General features: G+C 49.1%; 1 pseudogene; it reads left to right on the plus strand.

Annotated features, from left to right (window-relative positions):
* The first annotated feature begins 18,305 nt into the window (after nt 1-18,305).
* Nucleotides 18,306-18,397, plus strand: LOC118542455 (U2 spliceosomal RNA; annotated as a pseudogene).
* The last annotated feature ends 3,217 nt before the right edge of the window (nt 18,398-21,614 follow it).

Raw genomic sequence — 21,614 nt, forward strand, 5'->3', positions numbered from 1 at the left:
AGTGCTCAGCCCAAGCACCAAAGGCACCGAAAAGCCTTCACACACACACACACAGGCACGCACTTCCATGCAACTCTCACACGCACACAACACATACACAACTCTCACACGTGCACTTACATACTCGCACACACACATGCATACACCACATACACTCAACCTCACTCACACATATGACACGCACACCCCACAGATACACACAAATGTTCACACACACGCATGCTCACACTCACACAATCACACTCAACACCGCCACACCTTCACACACACAACTCTCACACTTGCATTTACACACACGCCCATATTCATTCTCACACACTAGACACCTCCACACCTCCACCAACGGACCCACACATTTACACACATCTGAGCAGGAGTTCATAACCTCTTTTCACTATGTTCTCAGAACACCCCATGAGTAATCTTGCTCTGGACTACCTCTCCCCAGACTGTGAGCAACCTGAGGGCAGGAGCTGTGTCTCCTTCTTATTGGCATGTGTTAATACAAACTTAGCATGGGAGTGTGATGATGGGGATAGCATGAGAGACCGCTCCTACTGAGCTCCTACCTCACACTGCGCATGCCTGAAGTCTTTATTCATGGTATCATTTCCATTACTCCCCATGAAGTGAGTGTGGGTGTCCCTAGTTTTCAGATACGAAAACGGAGGCTCCAAAAGGTTAATAGCTTTTCCCACGATAACTCAAGTAGCGAGGGGCAGAGCTTAATGCAAATGTCCCTGCCTCCCAACACCATGTTCTCATGTCTGAGCCTAGCACAGAGCCTGCCAGGTGGAGAGGTTCGCGAATAGTGGCCAAAGGGAACTTTCTCTGCAGTCTCCGTGGGGGTGGAAGATTATGAGCCTGGCTCTGAACATCACCTGTCTCCAATCCAAAATCACTAGGTGTGAAATGGAATTGCTCTGGCGGATCTGAGACAAGCCTGTGGGAGGGCTGAGGGATGGAACATGGGCCTCCTGATGTCCTGGGTCACCCTGACTCCAGGCTCACCTGGGGGGGGCGCCGGCCTCCCTCCTTCCCCCCCACTGCACGTTGACCTTGGAGGACCCCGCCAATGCCCACTGGGTCTGCACAAGCTCATCAGCTGGAAGTTTCACTTCTGTGCCTACACTTTGGAGGGGTGTTGGCAATAGGGGCAGAATGCTGGATGTGTGGAAACCAACCGACTCCAAATTCAGAAAATGAACCCAGAAAGAACACTTGCCTTGATGGTGCAACTCTTGTTTGCCTACCATTTGACTTCTAGCAGGAAGTATTTTTAAAGGGTATTTTTCTCCCTTGCTGGCCAGTTCCTCATTGAGAAATTCTCTTTTGTGACACTTGGACATCTTAGCTCCCAAAGTGATGATTGGGACTTTTTTTTTTAATTTCCACTTCTAGGTTTGGATTCACTTCTTCATTCATCTGGAAGAGCAGAAAGGATTTCCAAATGCTTACAGAATGTCTCTTTTGAGCCCCGAAGACAGGCCTTGTCCCCAGACCCTGACTGTCACCTTTTGGAACCACGTGGCACAAGATGGGATGTCTCCACCTCCTCTTCCTCTCCCCTGACCCCTACTCCCACACCCGGCACGGTTTATCAGCACCCTCCATGTCCCACCATACGTTATGAAGCAACATGATAAAATCTCCTGCTAGGTTTGGTAAGAAATAGAGTGTAACCCGATGGTGAAACTGTAATGGGCTTCAGAGCTGAAGGGGAACATGTTGATGCTGGAAACTTCCTTACTCCCTGCCCTTCCTGGAGACCAAGAAAACAGAAACTATCACCCCTTATGGCAGCCCATCAGCAGGGTCCTTCTGAACCCTTACGCTGCGTATTTGCCCATCACCAGTCTTCCAGGCCCCTTTGGGCTTCCATCCTTTTGATGACGACAGGGTGTGAGCTCCTGCTTACTCTGCTAGCCTCGCCTGATTCTCTTTCACTCAGACTCGACACTGGGCAGCACCAGGCTCCTGCCATGCCTTCCACAGGCTGTTCTATCTTTGCCTCATGGTATTTTCTTTGCCTAGGATGGCTTTCCCCCTCAGATTTTATCCAGGAAGATCCTCCTTACACTGGACTCACCCTGAATATCATTTTCCAAGCCCCAAGCTCCATGGCACCCACTTGGAGCCCCAAGCTTCCCTCTGACTCAACATTCACCACCTTGTGTTGAGAACATCTGCCCTCTGGTCTACCTCTCACCTCTGAGTTCTGGGAAGACAGAGAAACCATGTCTGGCTTCATCCTGATTCCCGGAGCCGCCCAGCACAGGGACTGGCATAGCGTGGGTGCGCAGAGGAACACTTTCTAGAATCTGGCTCAACACCCTTCGCTTGCCCTCATCCTCTAAATAGGCATGTGAATTGGCCCAACCTGGGCCCAGAGAAACAGGAACTTAGAGATAAGTGCAAAGTGACCAAATCCCCTAGACCACCATGTGTGGGGTGAGTAACAGAGCAAGCAGCCCAGAGCAGGCGCCCCAGGAAGATATCGGTGGTAGGATTCCCCAAGGCAAGATGATTCCAGCAGGGAAGCAAGTGGCCCTGCATGGTAGAGGGTCCATGGGTGGTTCCAGACTATACATTCCACCAGAAATTCCAACTGTGGAGCAAATTGCCTTCAGTTGAAATCTCTCACCCTGGTTAAAAAGGAAAGCCCTGGGCAAGTACTTCTAAGCTATCTTTATTTCTACAGCTTTCTTTATGACCATAAAAATTCTGCTCTACCAGAACCTGAGTCCATCATCTAATTAATTTCATGTCAACTCTCTGAGATTGGGATCATTTTCCCTATTTTATGAATGAGGAAACTTAAGTAGAGAAAAATTAGGTTGCCCAAGATCCACACATCTCAGAAAGTAGAACTAGAATCCAAACCCAATTCTGGCTGGCCCCATGGCCCTTTCTTTTACCCAAAAGTTGAACTACCTACTTGAATAAGAGAAAATTCTCCAAACAGGAACCAGGAGACCTGTCATGTGACTTTGGCCTGGTCATAATCACTCTGGCTCTTGATTTCCTCATCATTTCCCTATAAGTTACACTTGGCTCAAGACACATTTAACATCACTTCCTCTACGGAACCTCTCCTGACCACTCCATGTCATAGTCAAGGGCAGCTAACCAATCCTTCCTTTGGGCTCCCACCAGCCTCTCTGTCCCAGCACCTATGCATCAGTTAGCTATCACTGTGTAACAAACCACTCCCAAACTCAATGGCTTCAAACCAGTGGTCAGAAAACATTTTCTTAAAGGCCCAGATAACAAATATTTTGGGCCTTGCAGATTATATGGTCTCTGTCTCCACTTCTCAGCTCTGCCTTTATAGCTCCAAGAAACTCTAAACAATACATGAATAAATGGGCACAACTGTATTCTAATAAAACTTTATTTACAAAAACTGGTAGCTTACTGGTCCACAAGCCAAAACTTGCTAATCCATGCGTTGAGCAATAAGCATTTATCATTGCTCATGAGTCTATGAGTTGGCTAAACCAATCTACTCATCTGGGCCAGGCTCAGCTGATCTTGCCAGAGCTCATTCATGCATTGTGTTCAACTGTCCAGATGCCTGGGTGTTAGCCAGTTTAAGATGCTCATTGCATACCTGGTAGCTGGCCTGCTCTCAGTAAAGGTGATAGAGATGACTGGGCCATGAGTCTCTTGTCATCAAGGAGGCTACCCTGGATTTGTTTTCTTAGAAACTCTGCAAAATCCTTAAAGATGGTGGAAGCACACAAGGTCAGTTGAGGCCTAGGCTCAAAATTGGCACACCACTACTTCTACCACATTGTATTTGATAAAGCATGTCACAAGAGCAGCCTAGGCCCAAAGGGTAGGCAAATAGCTTCAGCTTCCTAATAGGAGAAGCTAGGAACTCACATCACAAAGAGTGTGACTATAGCATGAACCAAGGCATTGTGACCAGTCATTCCACCACAGTCAGGTGCACCTGTGTGTGTGTTACATGTATGCCTCCCTCTCTTTAGACTATAAGCCCCTTAAAGATGGGTTTCCATATCTTATTCATCTTTGTGTCTCCAGTGCCTATCACAGGGCCTGGAACAAGTCTATTTCACTGTAAAGAGATCTCAAATCCATTCATCTCCATCATCAGCACCTCCACTCTGGTTCAAGGTATTGTCAGCTCTCACCTGGCCCACTGCCATTGCCTCCTGACTGCTGGGGTGAGGCGGGGGGCGGGGGGGATGGTTAACATTTACTAGGCATTGGGAAAGAGTTTATATCCACTGGAGTCAGAAAACAAGGCAAGTGCTGAAGAACATCAAACACTTGGGAGGGAAAGTTGGAGGCTTCTACTAACTAATATAGGGAAACAGGGCAGAAAGGGAAGTTTGGGGATGCTGGTGCTCTGGTCATGACTCCGCTCTGTGTTGGTCCTGGTGCAGCTCCTATCAAGACAGCTGGGGTCAACCATGGCAGGAAAGTCCAAGAACTTGCCCAGGGAGCCCACATGGCCAGCCAGGAGCAACATGGCTTCAGCATTGAAATCAACACCCAGCTCTGCTTCTTTACTTTACAAATAGCTTAACCTTTCCGTGCCTTACTTCATTATCCGCAAAATGGAAATAAAAACAAATAACTCCCTCTCATCATCAATATGAAACTCAAAATGAAAGAGTTTATTCAAAGGATGTTGTGATAAGAGCTGCCACTCATGCGGCACCAGGACACATTTTACATGCTGTAGCTCATTTACTCCCCACCACGACCTTCATAAGGCAGGCCCTGCTGCTAACTCCAGCTTACAGATGAGGAAGCAGAGGCTCAGAAATGTTTAACAACTTGCCCAAGGTTGCACAGCTAGTAGGACGTGGATCTGGGATTTGAGTTCACCCTCTTTTGTTCCAGAGCCTATGCTTGTGATCATCAACACACTCAACAAACTCCAGGTGACGTTATTATTAAGGCCCCTGGCCATCCCCAAGGCCAGGCACGCCTTCCTCTTCCCTTCCTGTCTACGTGCGCCTGGCCAAATGGCAAAAGAGAGGCCTGTGTCCCGCGCTTGCCTCTGCCACCTCCTCACCCCCTAACCTAGAGCAAGGAAGGTCACCTTTCTGAAACTCAGTAGTCACCCTTTCCCTAAAATGGGTCTAATAATTTGTTCCACCCCAGCAGATCATCACAGGGAATAAAACCAGTGTAACCAACCACACATTGCGAGTTACCCAGCAATGCCTAAATCGAACGGACTACGAGACAAAGCACTTCCAGCTGAAAGAACATGGCCATTGGAGGCCCCAGTGCTCACTGAGGAGCTAGCTCCTGCGGAGCAGACCACCCCTGCCCAGAGGCCACCTTGTTTATGCAATGATCAACTCACGTCGAAAACTCAAGAGGCTGCCATCTGCCCTCAGAGCAGGCCCAGATGATACTTTCCTCTTTGCTTCACTGGCTTCAGGTTGGTGTTTTTCTTTAAAAAAAAAAAAAAAAAGTTTGGCAAGGGATGTTGTCCCAAAAACTTTAGTGGTTTGGTTTTCTTTCTTTCTTTTTCCTGATTTTTTTTTTTTTGATTGCATGCAACTTCAAACAATGGCATCATTTACAGGCTCCAGGCGGCCTCCTGCCATGGGTCCCATGCTGAGCTCTGCTGTCTAAATCATTGACTGTGGCCACTCTGACCTTGAAACCGCCCCTCTCCTCTGAGGTTGGGTCACGTGACGTCTGAGCGCTCAGCAGCCTTGGAGTGACAGTGTGGACTAGACAGAACGCTGATTTTCTATTTTAAACTCATCTGTTGTTATTAAGTGACCAGTAGTACATTTTTCTCTTTCTTCCCAATGAGTCTCCAAGATTCTCCATGTTAAGCTCCATGGCTCTAACCTTCCCACTCTTGATTCCTTATTCTGGGAGATGTTATAAATAAGGTTGGCCAAAGTCCACTGCCCTTAGATGTGTATAGTGTGCATAACATGGGTTTTCTACCCTCCTGGATTCCTGGAATTAGGACACTTTATGTTAAGACAATATTTTGGAGAGGAGATCCATTCAACCCTAGAAGTCATTTACACTAGAGTATGAATTGGCCTTTTTAACAGATCTGAAAGCAGTTGCTAGATGGAAAAGGTGGAAAGGATGAGACTTCTGGGAGTTATAAGTGAGATGAAATACCACAGAGGGTGGGAAAGGGGTAGGAACAGAGGATTGTCAGACGCTGAAAATGAACTTTACCTCTGTCATGAATTTGCCTTGTGCTGGGACCATGCCAAAGATTTACTCTGAAAGGAGGTGAACATCAAAGAGACCTCCATATTGTGTATGAGATTTATCTTTATTTGCATTATCTAACAAATTTTATATAGCACATCTGTGTGTTAGGGGCTGTGTCTTTACAAATGTAGACTAATTTAATCCTCACAACAACCACGTTAGGTAAGTATTATTCCTATCCCCATATGACAGATGAGGAAACTGAAGTACAGAAAAATTGAGTAATTTGCAGGACATCACACAGCTTCTGAGGGGCAGGGCTGGAATTCAAATCCAGGCAGTTTGGCCCCAAAGTCCATGCCATTAACACCTACGCTATAAAAGCAAAGGGACACAAAGCCATTGGTGTAATTTCATTTTATTTTTGGGGCAACTAAATGAGTAAACTCCTGTGATGAGTAAGTCATTTCAACATTCAACTTGAAAGTATCATCAGGACTTCAGAACCAGTAATCAGAGAGTGGCTTCTGAAATTGATGATGACATTGATTAATTCATCTTTCTGACTCATTCAACAGGTATTACCAAGCAGCCTCTATGCCTTTGGCCAGACACCGAGTAGACAATCATTAGTAAGATGGTCATGGCCCCGCGTGCTCAGAGCTTACCATCTGGAGAGCACTCAGGCCTCAGCTGGTAATTGCAATACAGATGGCAGGTGGCAGGTGTGGGCCAGCTCACTCGAGGAGTCCCAGGATGCAGAGGGGAAGGTTTAGAGAAATGACATCGATGCTGAGCCCTCACGAATGAGCAGGAGTCAGCAAGATGACGAGGCAGGGGCAGAGGGAACCAAGCAGAGAGAACCAAGAAGATGTGATATATATATATATGTATATATACACAATGGAATATTATGCAGCCATCAAAAAAATGAAATCTTGCCATTTGCAATGACGTTGATGGAACTAGAGGCTAATATGCTAAGCGAAAGGAGTCAATCAGATAAAGACAATTATCATATGATCTCACTGATTTGTGGAATTTAAGAAACAAAACACAGGATCATAGGGGAAGAGAGGAAAAAATAAAACAAGATGAAACCAGAGAGGGAGACAAACAATAAGAGACTTTTAATCATAGGAAACAAAGTGAGGGTTGTTGGAGGGGGTGGGGGTGGGGGGAATGGGGTAACTGGGTGATGGGCATTAAGGAGGGCATATGATATAATGAGCACTGGGTATTATATAAGACTGATGAAGCACAGGCCTGTACATCTGAAACCAAGAATACATTATATGTTAATTAATTGAATTTAAATTAAAAAATGTTATATAATGAGAAAAAATGTTATAAAAATTAATTAATTAATTAATTCTAATAATGAATGATGAGATTAGCGTGATTATCATCTCCATTCTACAGATGTAGAAACTGAGGCCCAGAGAGGTTAGATAATTTGACCAAGTCACTCAGTAAGTATAGAGCCAAGATTCAAATCCCAGAGACTAAGCCTGGAAAGAAGAAATAGTTCCCTCATTGTACTTTCATTTGTTCATTCATTCCAGAGACACATAGTTGTGCCCATTGTGAGTCATATACCATGCTATGTGGTGGGGATATAGACATAAATGGGATAGGGCTGTTGGCCAGGAGGAGCAGACAATCTAAAGAGGAAGATGGACAAACTAAAGGAAACCTTCACACCAAGAGATGCCTACCATGTTCAAGGTCAGCTCACAGTGCTAGCGAGCCCTCAGCTGGGACCGCTAACCCAGCATGGGGATGTTGGGGGTGGGGGCTCTTGAAGATGAACAGGACTTCTGTATTCACAAACAGAAGCCCTGGCCAGGTCCCCTCACTCCTTTCCAGGAACCCCTTCCCCAGGATGAGGAGTGTCCGAGAGGAAAGAGGTGGGCAGACCCAGGGAGGGGGGATAAGGTCACCCTTGTCTAATGAAGCTCATGGGACACTCAGCAACTTGAAACCGGCTGTGACATGCCCTCAGCTGTCCAAATTACCCATTGGTACACCATTCAGACTGTGGCTTCCAGAACTTTCCAAGATTTGCATCTTCCAGAGCCTAACCTAGTGCCCAAGAACAGGCCTTCAACAAAGGTGTGGAGCTTTACCATCAGCTAGAGCCTATTCAAGTCCCAGCTCCACCACACAGTGGCCTGGTGACCCTAGGCAAGCTTTTTGTAGCTTTCTGAGCCTCAATTTCCTAATCTGAAAAGCTGGGATAATAATATTTATTTTCTAGGTTTGTTATGAGGATTAAATGTGTATGAAGCCCCTGATATTTTGTAGGCTTTTAATAGATGGCTACTATTATTATGAAAATAATTACTGATTAAAGCTAAAAGTAGACGATGTCCCCTTGCTCCCCAGTCCTTCCCACCAGGGCACGGAGGCAAAAGGAGGAAAACCAGAGTGTGGAAAGTGGCTGAGTGTGTGGCGACCTGGGGTCCCATCTGAACTTGATCACTCACCTGTGTAAATTGGATGGGTCCTATCCCCACTCTGGGTCTCAGTTTCCTCCTCTGTAAAATGAGACTACTAGCCTAGACTTGGAGATCCTATGAGCAAATGCCTACTGGAATAGAGCAGCGACAAAATAGAAATGAGCTAAGGGAAGCTAATGTAGGAGCACCTACCGTTCAGTCCCTGCGGACAGTTGCCAGATGGGAATGCCAACTCACTGTTCCCAGATATTCTGATTTTCATCAGAAGCTGGACATCTGGATTTTTTGTAAAGAATCTTTAATTATAAAAAAAAAAAGAAAGTAACTATTTGCAGCTTTTAATCTCCTCAAACACCATAAAGTTAAACAAAGGAGGTCTTCAAGCCAAGGCTAATCCAATGGCTGCCATTTTGGCACCTGCAGGCCAGATAACTTCTATGGGCAGCGACTCTGCCCCCCACCCCCACCCCAACTCTGCTGCCCCCTTTGCCTGTTTCTGAGAAAACACATCTTTCAGGTCCCCTTTTCAGTTCCTTCCCCCATGTGCGTCACAAACCTACGAGGCCTCAGAGGGTGCCCCGCTGAGGCCCAGGACTCCCTAGAACCCTACAGAAATGCATCCTAGCAAGTTCTCCTTGCATTTCCAGAAGCCTGTGCACCTCTCAGTTCCCAGTTCCAGTTTGTGACGACTGATTTCCTATACTGACCTCACTCCCTACTTCACCAAATGGAAAGGGTTGATGAAATCATCATTTCAGCCCCAACGTGGTGGAGCAGGTGTGAAAACCAGGGCTGAGCTGAGAGCCAGAGTGTATTAAGAGCCATCAACATGCCAGGCACTGTTGAAAGCATGGGGTAGGTGTTCACCTATTTAATCTTCATGGCAAACCTATAAGGCTTGTGCTATTATCATCATTTTGCAGGTGAGAACAGAGGTTCCAAGAGGATGAGTAACCTGCACGAGGTCGACCACCTAGTAGGTGGCACCACTGAGACCCAGCTGGGTCTGGATCCAGACCCCCATGCTTATAAGTTGTGTCCCCTCCACCTAACCCCTCACAGGCTCCCCAGCCCAATCAGGAGGAAGTCCGGCCTCCACGGTTTGGTCTGTCTGATCCGATCCAGCCCGGCTCGCAGGCATCATGCCTCTTTGTGAAATCATGTGTGCCTCTGCGCCTTTGTACATTCTGACCTCTCTGCCTAAGATGCTCTTCCCTCCATTTCCTGATTGGCGAGGTCCATGACTGACCCTTCAAGGCATCTCTCTGTGAAGTCATCCTGGGCTTCCTGCATCTGCATGACAGGTATGTTTCATCATTGCAGGGCTCCCATTGGACAAGCACCACACCGTATATTTGTCTCCTTCATGGGACTAGAAACTCCTTGAGGGCAGGACTAGGGCTTACCCATCTAGCCCTGACAACACGGCAGGCTCAGTGCATGCTGTCCAGGGAGACCTACTCTGAACCCCTCCCCTTGTCCTGCCTGTACTCCTTTAATGTTGGGGCTCACCTGACCCCAGAGGGACCCAGATACCACAGCTGGGGGACATGGTCATTGCGTCCACGAATGGCATCACCCTCTGTCAACTTGCCAGGACTGTCACAGCAAAGGACTACAGACTGGGTGGCTTAAGCCACAGAAATTTATTTTCTCAGGATTCTAGAGGCTAGAAGTCCAAAATCCAAGTGTTGGCAGGTAGATTTCCTCTGAGGCCTCCCTCTTTGGCTTCTCCTGGTGTCTCCATGGTTTTCCTTCTGTGTGTGTCTGTGTCCTAGACTCCTCTTCCTATAAGGACACTAGTCAGGTTGAATTAGGACCCATCCCAATGACCTCATTTCACCTTAATGACCTCTTTAAAGGCTCTATCTCCAAATACAGTCATATTCTGAAGTTAAGACTTCAACATCTGGACTGGGCGGGGGTGGAGGGGAGACACAATTCAGGCCAATAACAGACCTCAATTTCCCTCCTTCCTGCTTCCCAAGGTAACCCATATGCAGCTAGAATCATTAACAATCAGTCTGGAAGAGCTCTTCATGGGCTTCCGGCCCAAAACTTTGTATTTCACAAATGGGGAAACTGAGCCCTATAGAGGGAACGTAGCTTGCCACCAAAATCACCCAGCAAATTACATCAAAGCTTCTGACAATTGGCCCAGGGATCTTCCCGTGATCCCCACATCCATTTATAAATACCATTTTTGCTATTTTAAGAACCCTCTCACCTGCAGAGCAGATGATAGGCTGATGGGAGTCAGGAGCAGATTTCTTACCAGTCACTCTCCTCCCTGGTCCTGATCAGTGAAGGCCAGGCCTCTAAAGTTATTTCCAGACACCTGTGAGGTGTCCACAAGATGTCCTGGTCACCCAAGTTGACCTCAGAGCTCCCAGAAAGTGAATTTGATTGAAGTATCAAGTGTTTGATTTTTCTCCTTCCAGTTCAGAGAATGTCCATTTAAAGGGCCCACCCCACATGCTTCCCAGGACCTGAGAGACACCGCCATTGCCCTGGGGACCTGAGGAACAGCCCCTGTACCCCTTGTCCTATAGCCACTTTAAGCCTGCACAGCCCAGGCCAGGGCTGCTCACATATGTCTAGTCCGGTCCTTTCCAGACCCACCCTCAGTGCGTCTACACTGAGAGTCCTTCCACGGCTCCACGTGCCTGCAAAAGAAAGTTTGTCCTCCCCAAACTGCTTGGGTTCAAATCTTTTCTCTAGCCCTTTCTAGCTGTGCAATTGCAGAAAAGTTAAATAGCCTCTCTGTAGGGGATAAGAGCAAGACCTTCCTTATAGCATTATATGTATTAAATTAGTTCGTACGTGTAGAGCACATGGAGTAGTACCTAGAATATATTCAGCCCTATGTCACTATTTCTTAAATATGTATATACATGCTCCCCATTCCACCCAACACACCCAACACAACAACAACCAGCTTCCTTAAGAACCTACAATGTACAAAGCACAGTTCCTGGCAGGAAAGGGTTTATGGATGCAGGTATACTTGATGAGGGCCTTGAAGGCTAGGGAGAAATTCATGGTGTGTGGGGGGGAGTTGGAGTAATGCAAGTAAAGGGAAGATCATGAGTAGGGTCAGCGGGCTTAAGAGCCCATGGTGTTGGGCAAACACTGGGTGTGGCTAAGGCTCTGAACAGAAGGGGGAGGTTGTAGGCCCTGAGGCTGAAAGGACAAGAGATCAGATCTTGGAAAAGTGGGATGCTGGGGTGACAGGCCTCGGGCTTGTGGAGCACCAGGAATGCACCACGTACACGCCCCTCGCTGGCCCTTGCTTCTCCTGGTCTTGTCCCTGCTCACATGGCCACATTTTGTCTCTGTTCCAGCTCAGCATTAGGCCCAGGATACAAAACTACATAGGATGTATGTAGTCTCTGCTCTAGAAACAAGCACAAAGTCAAAGAGGGAGAGGGGGCAGCTAATTAGCCAATTCAAGAATGGTATAAAGCAAGAGTGAGACCCTGGATGTGGAGCAGCTCTAGCTGAACATGGGAGGTCAGGGAGGGCTTTCCAGAAGACAGGACACGAGAGCACAGTGGTGAAGGGCACCTGAGCCTTTGCAATAGGGTAAGGTTAGGAATGTTCCAGTCTGTGAGAAGGCACCAGAGCGTGAAATGCAGCCTGGCATGGCTGGAGCAAAGGGCACATAGGGGCCAAGAAGCAAGGAACAGGGCTTTGGGGGAGGAAGGGACCAGAGCCAGTGGGGCTTTGTGGGACAGGACAAGGAATCGAATCGCACCATCATCCAGGAGTTAATGGGCTCTAAGAGGTGGGCTTTGTGGGAGAGGAAGGGCATAAACAGAGCTACATTTTAGAGCAAACTCTGTCAGTTCCTCCAGCATCGGAGCCTGAGATAAGAAAGTGAGTGGGGGTGGTTTATGGGTGAGGTGACCCCAGGAAGCAGCAGTGACAGAGTGAGGAGAGTGAGTTGGGGATGGGGGTAAGACTAGAAGGGGTGTCACTGAGCTGGTCACCTCTGGGAACAGCAGAACTCGGTCCTGCTGGAGACCCTCTGAGAAATCATTAATGACCTCCCCATCGTCACCAACTTTCAGTCCCCATTGCTTGAAGGTTGCCTCAGGAGGCATTAACTCTCTCTCCACCCGTTGCTCTTCCAGGCACAGAGGCTAACTGGCCTTCCCCTGACTGTGGTTTTGAACAAGCCTTGCATGTTTGAAATAGGACAGTCACGGCACACATGGAACTGTCCTCGCTGCCGTGCTAAAATCAGGTGGTCTAAGGGAGGCGTGTGGGGCACAGAAATATCTGCAACTACCTCCTGGGATTCAGATGCATCCGTGAGAATTACATTCCATTGCAAATAACAGAAAAACAAACAAACAAAAATAACAGTAGCTGAATCAAGTTAGATATTTAATTTACCCTTGCATTGAAGATGTCCAGAAATAGTGGCTTATGGCTGGTACACTTTGTGAAGGGCATTCTTCCAGCTGTGGAAGGCCATTCTCCAAATGGCCCAATGTAGCCGTTAGAGCTCCACCCATCAGAACCATGTTTCAGGCAGCAATATAGAGCCAAGAGGAAGAGGAATGCACCCTCTCCCTTTTAAGGAAACTTTCTAGCACCTTCCACATGACACTTCCACTTACCTCTTCTTGGCCAGAACTTAGGCACATAGTCATTCCTAGCTGCAAGAGAGGCTGGCAAATGTTGTCTTTTAGATCATTGGCCATGGACATAACCAAAGTGGGCATTCTTTAGCTAAGAAGGGAGAGAGAGTGGACCTTAAGAGGCAGCTAGTAGCTGGTTAATTCGGAAGCTGTCATAATCCAGGGAGAGATGAGAAGGGTCCAAGCAAAGGGAGCAGTGGGGGGTGGATGGAGAGGGACTGTATGTGTCAAACATCTGGGTGTGGATTTGGCAGGACTGGGTGAGGGGTGTCGAAGGGAAAGGAAGGGCAAGAGTCAGGAATGAATCCCAAGCCCTGACTTGGATGACGAGGTGAGTGGAGATGCCATCCATGCAGGAAGAAAATACGGGAAGATACAGTTTGGGAGAAGGCCATGAGGTCCTCTGTGGTCATGCTGAGTCTGTGATGCCAGAAGGACATTTAGAGATGTCCAGTAAGTAGACAGTTGGGTGACCAGGTGGTCAGGACAGAAGTCTTGGCATGAGACAGCAATTTAGGGGCATTAGCCATTGGAGCCGAGGAGCCCTCAGGGTAAGACCACAGAGAAAGGGGAAAGAGGCACATACAGCAGGCTGACATCAGAGTGTAAGGAGCATTGGAAGAGTGACATCAGAGTGTAAGGAGCATGGGAAGTTGGCCTTTGTGAACTGCATCAGAGGGCAGGAGCAGAGTCAGGGGTATTGATGACCCTGTTTGGCTGTGCCCCTCTGTGTAAAGCCCCTCTTGTAACCATAATCTCTGGGTTCTGATAACCACTTGGCCTTCCCATCAGGCCTAGATTGGGTAATGTCTCCCTGATATTATTCATGCTAGAGCGCTGCACCGTTTCCTGGTACATTCTCCTAATCCTTTCATATTTTTGTAAAGAGTGCCTTCATTATACTCTCCTTAATTACATAGATAGATAGATGACAGATGATGATAGATAGATAGATAGATAGATAGATAGATAGATAGATAGATAATAAATGGATGGGTAGATAGATGGAAGGATGGATGGATCGATGGATTAGGTGGATGGGTGGGTGGATGGATGGATGGGTGGATTGGATGGATGATGGATGGATGGATGGATGGATGGATAGATGGATGGATTGGATGGATGGTAGGTAGATAGGTTGCAAGGGAAGATGAGATCACAAGAGAAACTGGGAAGTGACAGTGGGGGAGGTAGGAGGAGAACCGCAAGTCAAAGGAGAAGTGAGCTGTGTCAAATGTGACCCCCCCCTCATTAGTTAAAAGAAGGGTAATGAGACATCCATTGGATTTGCCACAAGAAGGTCACTGATGACCTCGGTGAGAGCAGTTCCATGTTGTGGGAGAAGCCAGATTGCAATGGGTGGAGCTGGAGAAATGAGTCAGAGATGAGGAAGTGGAGACAAGTGCTTTCTCCCGCACCTCCCCCTACAAAGCCTGGCTCAAATGTCACCTCCTCCACAAACTTTCTCTGAACCTCTGTTCTTCTGTGCTCCCTGAACATCCAGTTACCCATCTGCCACAAATCATGGCTGAGCTCCCAGGGTGAGGGCCTATGACTCTGGACATACACAATGTCATGGGAAGAGCACTGGACTTAGAGTCTAAAAACATGGGCTCCAAGCCTAAAAACCATCCAGCCTACCTCCTCCAAGTTCCTGAGAAAGAAACACATCTTATCTTGTCTAACTTGGTCAAGAACAGGTTTTGAGGCCCTGTCCAGTGCTCACGGCCCCATACTATGGAAGGGTGCCCCTCCAGCTGCCATCCAGTTGTATGGCCTCCTACCAGGTCAGTATCCAGTAAAAGGCCACAGCCTGCCCTGCCACTGCCTTCATCTGCTTCCTTAGCCATGAGAAAATGTAGGAGTATCCAATGGTCATGGACATCCCTCTTTCCCACCATCTCTAGAACTGGTCAAGGCCAAAGGCAATCTCTGTTGCAAAATAATAGCCGAATTATTCCTGGGGGCTCCCTAAGGAGCCCAGCTGCTCCCACCCCACCAGGCTGGGCTGTCACTGCCTAGACCTGTCACTCTTGGGTGAGTCAGCTCAGCCCTGCCTGACCACTGAGGCCAAGGCACCAGCCAGGGCTCCATCACTAGCCGGAAGAATTATCTCGAGGCGGCCACGAAGCTGACCTTTATGGGCTATTTTCTGTGTAGAGGGCTCTGTTCTAGAATGGTTCTTTCATCACCTCGGCCTTACAACAGCTCAATGAGATCTGTGCTATTTCTCTCACTTTATGAATAAGGGACCCAGAAAAGATCAGTCCCTGGAATAGTTGGGCATCTTCAGATCCAAATCTCTCTCCTTGGCAAAATTATGAAAGAGCGAGCATGGAAGGAGAAGGCAATGAGCACTTTTTCTGGGCACTTTCATGTGCCAGGAGCATTGTCCTATTGGATCCTTACAACGACTCCTGGCAGAAACGTATGTTACGGATGAGCAGCGTGAGATTTGGAGAGAGTAAGGGTTGCCCAGCGGGTCAGGACTGAAGCCCACACTATCATTTACACCCAGGCCACTTCTTCTGCTTAATCTGCTTGAATTTTCTCAGCTCTACAGGTAATGTTATCCCCATTACACAGATAAGAAAGCTAAGACTCCAGAGAGTCAGAACAACTTGCTTGAGGTTGCTGTGTAATTTGTGAGATCTGAGGGCTGGGCATAGGGCAGCAGAGGAGGGAGTGAAGGGGGGAAGCTAGGATTCAAAGTGGGGTTTCTGACTTTGCAGCCTGTTGACAGCAGGCAGGGAAGACGGGATTGGGGAACAGAAGACTTTTCTCTGCCCCTCCGTTGTGCCATGGCCTCTGTGGTTTTTACACCCTCCCCCCACTTTTGGACCTTCAGCATAGCTTTCCCCCTCTCCCCCACACACTCCCCACCCCCCAACTCCCCGCCAGCCTCAGTACCCAGCCGCGACATGGAGGGGGGGATGGCGGGGAACCAAGGAAAGCTTCTTGGAAGAGGTGACATTTGAGTTACGTGTTGAATGATACCATAGGTATGGCCATCTATCACACAATGTGCCAAGCTCTACACCTGATCCAGAAGAAAGAAAGATAAACAGGACACGGTCCTTGCCCTCACGAGTTTCAGCCACTGCGAGGGGACCGTTCCCAGTCTCATCCTCCGACCTCCTTGCTCTCGGGGGAGAAAGGGAAGAAGGAGGAAGCTGGGCATGACAGTGCTGACCACCGCACACCTTCCCGGCTCCCTCCACCGGTCAAGACTCCACTCCGAGCCCGTGTGAGGTGTGCAGTGGACAAAGGATGGGTTGGCTCCTTGGAAAAGTGATTCATTCACCTTTCACAGAAAAGAAGCAGACTTTCTTGTTTTCTGCACCCAAATCAAGGTCACCTTTGTGCACCTCTGCCCTTTGGGTCTCTGGGGTGATACCTAGTCTGGAAATCTATGCCTTTTGAGACTTCAGACCTGTCCATTCTCCTGCTCAGTAGCACCGACCATCGCAGCCCAGGGCCATCCCCCAGGTCCTGCCTGCAGAGAGACACTTTCAGTCCCCACTCAGGATCCTGAGGACCAGCCCCACCTCCCATCTGTAATGACAGGAAGCCAGCACCTTGAGGTTTTCGCCAAACACCTCCCCATCTTCCCAAAACTGAGAGTGGCCTGTTCCCAGGAAAGGGAGGGTGTCTGCCTTACCCAGGGAAACATCCAGGAACCATTCCAGAGAGTACTTAAATAAACCCAAACGCTTTGGGGCAGCCATCCGAGTAGTAACGTGTAGTGGAGGAAAGCGAACACACAGATATCAGAGGTGGACAGATGGGGATTCAAATTCTGACACCAGCGAGGTGCTTGAGACCTTGGGGACCCTCCCCTTCTGAGCCTCTGTGTTCCCATCTGTACCACAGAGTTGGTTATCGTGAGTGTTGAATATCAATGCAGTAACGCCTCTCAGGGCTGTGTGAAAACGGAAGCAAACAGCACAGAAGAAAATGCCTGGCGCTCTGTTCAATCCCCATTGCCCGCTTTCTGCAGCCACTTCGTTACGTGATCCTACAGTCTCCCATGAGCCCTGCACCTGGACTCAGCATCCCCAGTGCCCTATGACTCCCACCTTGAACTGTGGAGGTAGGTCTTTCCGGACTTCCATTGTTGGCCCCTTCACCTGTCATCCCTGGGACAAATATCTTTTGCCACTACATCAAATTCTTTTTCAGGATCATAAGCCTTAGAGATAGGATTTCTCATGGTCGGCTCATGTGTCAAGGGCTGAGAGCCTGGGCTCCTTCTACAGTGCTGACCCTTGTCCTCTACAAGGTCATGACCTCCATAGGCTAGAAAGTACTAGGCTCCTATTCACAAAGAAGGTTCAGCTGGCACCACTGTTTGCACAAAGGTCCCTTAGGGGTCTCCCAGAGGCTGGCTGGAGCTATAAATGGTTACGTACTTTTATTTCCACCTCTAATCCATAAACTTGGCAAATTGTAGCAAAGACCACGCAACACCTCGTGACCCCATTGCCTGATGGTCATGGAGTCTGTAGGGTTCTTCTCCCCACCAGATCTGGTCCTCACATGGAAAAACAGGGAGAAGACTAGCTGAAGAAATCAGCCCTTCGGACTCCACCCCAAAGAAAGCAGCAAGATAAAGTTCAGAGAAGATGACCAGCTTACTGGGGTCACAGAGCTCGTGTGAAGCAAAATCAGGTTGAACTTCTCCTCTGCATTCCATCTGCCCCCTCAGGCAATGCACCCGTGGTCCCATCTTCCCTCCGAGATTTTCCTGTCCCTTCACTGGGCCCGGGACACCAGAGAAGTCACTGACTTTTGTACTATCTTACATTCTTATCTTATGTTCCATTTGACAAACCTTGAGACCCTCGACATCAGAAGAACCAAAGAAGCTTTTTCTAAAAGGCGGAGGCCTGGGCCCCACCCAGACCCACAGGCTAAGAATTTCCCAGGGGGCTTCCAAGCAGGTCTATTCCTGAGAAGGGCGGTTCTGATGCGGAGCCAGGGCAGGGAACCACCACATCTAAAATTACTCATAGGAATCGCTTCTCAGCCTTTTGGCTAAGATCAAGTGTAGTATCTGTTCTTATCAGTTTAAAATTACTCATAGGAAATGGATAATGAGCACCTACTAGGTGCCAAAGCAGCGTCACCGTGGCCAACTCTGCCACAGCCCGCCAGAGCAGGCTTTCTCAACTCCACTTTCTGTGAGGCAGGGAAAGCTACAAGACACCGAGGGGCTTCCCAAGACACACAGTTGATAAGAGGCAGAACCAGGCTTTGAATCGGGGTCTTTCTGACTGCAAAGCCCACACTTGCCTGCACCCTTGACGTGTAGTCCTACTGTGTGAGAGCCCTGCGCTAACAGACCCCAGGGATAGGGGACGAGTCAGGCTCACACCCGGTCTAGGAGCCCATACCTGAATGGTGGTGGCTGATACATAAAAGTTAACTGACACACAAAGCTGCCTGAGAAGGATAAACAGAGGTTCCAAGGGCTAGGAGAGCCCAGTGGGGGTGTGGTGGGGACACTGGGGGGCGGGGGTGGGAACCAAGGAAAGCTTCTTGGAAGAGGTGACGTTTGAGCTAGGTGTTGAATAATACCATAGGTTTGGCCATCTATCACACAAGGTGCCAAGCTCTACACCTGATCCAGAAGAAAGAAAGATAAACAGGACACGGTCCTTGCCCTTATGATGCTGGGAGTCTAGCACTCCGCCTTCTCTGAATCTCCCATTTTTCTCTGCCAACCCTCCCTCCTCTCTTCCCTCCCTCTTCCCCTGTCCCCATCTCTCTGCTTCCTTTGGTGCCTCAGCTCCCCCTTGGCCCTGCACAGTGAGCCCAGCCTTCTGGGTCGTCCAAGAAATGGGGTGCTCCAGGCCCAGAGCCAGGGAGGAGAGAGGCACGTGGGCCCTGCCCAGGCCAGAGGACAAGGAGATGAGCTTCAGGGCCATAGAGTGAGTCACAGTACACAGACACTTAAGCAATGGGGATAATAAGACACACTTTCCTGGGAAGTTGGGGAGAGAGATGAGGTAGGAAGGGAAAGTGCTTTGAGCTTCTCGGAGGAAAGAACCCATAAACAGATCCAAGGTGTTATTACCATGGTCATTACCTGCCTCAATTAAAGGGGTACGCATCTAACTACATGAAGAATCATTAACTCGTTCTGCAACCCACACATGGTTGTATTTTTAATATAATTTCATTTTTATTATTAACAGATAAGACCGTGAAATATCCTGCGAGTCATTCTGACATGTTAATACTCCCCTTTGGCCTGGGTGGGGTGTCCACCCTCCCACGGGGCTAGGAAAGGGTCCAGGCCAGGGAAAAGAGGCTGAGCCTCCCTTGGTACTCCAGCTCCCCAGCCCCAGGTCCTCCTCAAAGAAGTCTGGAACCATCTCTTGGTCCCTGAGCCCATCATCTGAATTGTCCTTCCTCTTGGCCCTCCGTACCTTTCCCTGCTTCACCCATCTACCCACGCCTGCCCAACCTACCCTTCCATGGTGGGCAAGGAGGATGGGTGAACTGCTGGGTGCCAGGCAGTGGGGGACCAAAGCTCAGTTAGACACAGTCCTGGCCTTCAAGCAGGTAAGCGCACCAGGCCGGTTCATTAATTCACCCAGCTAGCTAGCTCTGAGCACTGGGCTCTGTGCCCAGTACTCAGAACAGCAGGTGAATGACACATGTCTCCGCCCAAGGATACACACCTGGGAGGGGAGACAGACACCCCCGCCCCACAAACAACCACAGAAATACCTACAAATGTATGCTGTAATAAAGCAATGCCCCCAAGGGCTGCAGAGACTCAACAGAATAATTAAGTCTGCCTTCGAGTAGGACTGGCAGGAGCATGCCCAGAAGGTTCTCCAGAGGGAACAAGACATGAGCTAGGCCTCAGGGTACTTAGAGAAGGAAGGGCATCGCAGGCTGAGGGAACAGCGCGAGCGAGACAGATATTGGTGTTCTGGGGCGGGGTGGAGGAGTGCACTAGGGCTGGGGAGGTGAGGCATTTGGGAGAAAGGATGGAAATGACGTTGATGTGGCGTGGCGGTGACAGGGAAGGGCCTGGTCTGCCATGACTATACCAACAGGCAGTGTTTACAGAACCAACCAGGAGCCAGGCCAGGGCAAGGCCCTTTCCCAGTAGCAGCTTCGTAAACCGTCACGGCCGCCCTCCCTAGGTGACTCTGTGCACCCTCCCTCCACTGAAGACACGGGCTGCCCAGCTAGGAGCAGGAAAAGCAGGCTCAGAGGCACCTTAGCGTTTAATGCCAAATAAGGACTTTTTGAGGATGGAAGGGGAGTTTAGTCAGAGGGAAGGGGGGGCCACAGGCTCTTTGGGGTAAAGTGATGGGGTAACGGGGACACAGGAGAACTGCGGGGCATGGACCACTGACGAGGGCAATGGAGGAAGAAGGTACAATAGGCCCCCCAGCCCCCTGCTGTAGGGAGCAGGTTCTACCACCCCAAGCATCCAGCGCAGCACAGGGTGCAATCACGGAGGGCCAAGCTGGAAACGGCCTTCCGGAAAACCTTCTGGTGGGGTAGCACGTTCCCCTCCTAAATCAGCTGCCAAGCTGCCCCATCGTTATGCTTCCTGCACCCTCAAGCAAGTCAGCAGCATCTCTTTGCTTAGACTGCTTCAGATGAAGTCCAAAATCCCTCCTAGGGCCCAGAAGGTTCTGCATGACCCCTTCCTGGCCTGCTCCTCGCCTCCCCGCCCCTGTCTCCTTCACTCACTACCCCCTCGGCCCCCCTCCCTACCTTGACTTCCTATACTCTGGCCACACAGGACTTACTCAAGTGTCTCACCAGCGCCTGGCTCTTTCTGTTCCTGGAACTTCATGCTTGAAATAGTTCTTGCCATTCCTCCCACCCTCCCCTGTCCCCCAGGCTGACCTCCTGCCCTTATCCTTTAGGGTTCAGCCCTCACCGACCCTCCTCCCGTCCCCTGCCTGTCCCACCCTCCCATGATGCTCTGGTCTTTTCCAGCTGATGTTTTCTTGCTTGTAATATTTGTTCATGATCAGCTCCACACCAGACTTGTTCACTGCTCTGCTCTCCAAGGCTGAAACAGTGCCTGGCACAGAGCAGGGCTCGTGAAGTAGTTTTGGGGTGAATGAGTGAGGAAACAAGAGAAAGGATGTGCAAGCCCCACGTTATACGTTCGTTAGCGTGTGCGGTTCCTCTGGCCTGGACCATCTCCTGTTTTCTTGCCCACAGCCCCCCTTAGTCCCACTGACTTCGAGAAGGCCTCCTTGGTATCTGTAATCAAGACACAAGAGGAGACTCCTCTTAATGTCTGCGGTAGGACACGTTGTCTGAACATCGTGATGCTTCAGTA

The sequence above is a fragment of the Halichoerus grypus genome, chromosome 5, assembly GCF_964656455.1.
Source record: "Halichoerus grypus chromosome 5, mHalGry1.hap1.1, whole genome shotgun sequence".
Lineage (NCBI taxonomy): Eukaryota > Metazoa > Chordata > Mammalia > Carnivora > Phocidae > Halichoerus > Halichoerus grypus.